General features: G+C 39.6%; 1 non-coding gene across 1 annotated transcript; it reads left to right on the top strand.

Moving 5' to 3' along the window:
* The first annotated feature begins 692 nt into the window (after positions 1-692).
* LOC141589188 (small nucleolar RNA R71) lies at positions 693-799 on the top strand. The gene has a single exon (XR_012520138.1). It is a non-coding gene; the product is annotated as a small nucleolar RNA R71 (small nucleolar RNA).
* The last annotated feature ends 1,218 nt before the right edge of the window (positions 800-2,017 follow it).

Raw genomic sequence — 2,017 nt, 5'->3', positions numbered from 1 at the left:
GAGTGAAAAACTCTTGTTGATTCTTTTGCATTTGGAGGACCGCTTTTTGAACATGAAAACCTTGGTCATTTTGTTGATTGTATGGAGTTTGATTTTGGTAACCTTGGTTTTGGTTGTAAAAGGGTCTTTGATTTTGGTTTCTCATGGGTGGTGGGGTGTATGTTAGTTGAGGGTTTTGAACATTTTGGCTTTTGTATGAGAGATTTGGATGGAATTTGGTGTTCTCATTATAATAGTTTGAATAAAGGGTACCACTCTTGTATGCTTGGAAAGTATTCACTTGTTCATTTGTTCCCCTACATTCACTTTGGTCATGTCCCAAAGTTCCACAAATCTCACATATCCCACTTGGGATTGATGAAGATGCCGTCATGGCATTAACATGATGTTTTGGTGATTTTGAGGCTTCTTCAAGTCTAGCCATAGCTTTTTCGAACTTCAAATTGATGGTATCAATGTGAGCACTGAGTTGAGCACCCAATTGAGTAATGGAGTCCACTTCATGCTTTCCTCCTCTAGTAGCCTTGCGAGGTCTACTATATTGTGAGTTGTGGACCGCCATTTCCTCAATTTTGTTCCAAGTTTGATTGTCATCAACTTCGATGAACATTCCATTTGATCCCATGTTGAGAATGTTCCTTGAGTCTTCATAATGTCCGTTCCAAAATTGTTGTACCAAGAACAACTCGCTAAGTCCATGATGAGGACATGAGCGACAAATTCCCTTGAATCGCTCCCAAGCTTCATACAAAGATTCTTCATCTCTTTGCTTAAAGCCCGTAATTTGAGCTCTTCGCATGTTAGTCTTTTCCGGTGGATATAACTTTTTGTAGAACGCTAGGGCCAATTTCTTCCAAGAATCAATTCCGAGAGTAGCCTTATCAAGGCCTTTCAACCATTGTTTCGCGGTGCCAATTAGAGAAAAAGGAAATAAGACCCATCGAATTTGGTCTTGAGTTACACCGGTTTGAGAAATCGCATCACAATAGTCGTAAAAAGTCTCCATATGAGAATGAGGGTCTTCACTAGGCATCCCCCCAAATTAGCTTCTTTCGACTAATTGGATAAATGCAGATTTAGCAATAACATTTCCGGTTAAGTGTTGTGGTATGGGAGTACCATTGGGTAGGTTCTCCTCGGTGGGTACGGAATGTGATGAAAACTTAGGCATTGTGGGTTGATTTTGTGTTGGGTTCTCCTCACCTTCTCTTGCAAAAGGGTTGATGAACTCAATAGTATTTGGTTGAATATCTACAACCTCACCAATACCTCTAAAAGTTCTCCTAGCAAGTCTTCTATTGGTTGTCAAAGTCCTTTAAATTTCGTGATCAAAGGGTAACAAGTTACCTTGTGACCTTCTTGACATGCAAAATATCAAACAATTAGAAAATAATTAGAACAAACCTTGAGGAGTTTTACTTCCCCAAGGCAAAGAAAGACACAACTAATAACAATACAAGAAATTCCAAATCAAGTTAACACCAAGCCCGGCAACGGCGCCATTTTTGGCCGTGATCCCTCGTGGGGTTTAGTTTTCAGTACTTGTCGTTAGGAGCACCTAGACCAAAACACAATTAATAACTTCACCAACAACTCTACAATTAGTAAAGAGGCAAGTAAAGGTCGGATCCCAAGGGACGGGAATTGAGATGAGATTTGTATTGCAACTAGTGGTGTCTAAGGGTGTCACAATTGGGGTTTGAAGTAGAAGATCACTAAACTAAAAAGCAATAAAAGTAAACAAGCAAGATGAATTAAAAGGGATGTAAACAATTGATAAAAGGCACTAGGGTGTCATGGGGTCATAGGGGATTCATGGGAATTGATCATACAAACATATTCTCAAGTTATAAGCAAGCAATTATTGTTGTGATGGATCGAGTTGGTTTATATCTTACAATCCTAGGAAATTTTGGGTCCCGGGGCCGAATCGATTAGATTGTACAACACCTACAAGTCGACTTAATCTTCCCTACTCAACTATATGCATGGTCTAATGAGGCTCGAGTTGGTTTAT

Source organism: Silene latifolia, chromosome 6 (assembly GCF_048544455.1).
Source record: "Silene latifolia isolate original U9 population chromosome 6, ASM4854445v1, whole genome shotgun sequence".
Lineage (NCBI taxonomy): Eukaryota > Viridiplantae > Streptophyta > Magnoliopsida > Caryophyllales > Caryophyllaceae > Silene > Silene latifolia.
This window is presented reverse-complemented; position numbering and strand designations above follow the sequence as displayed.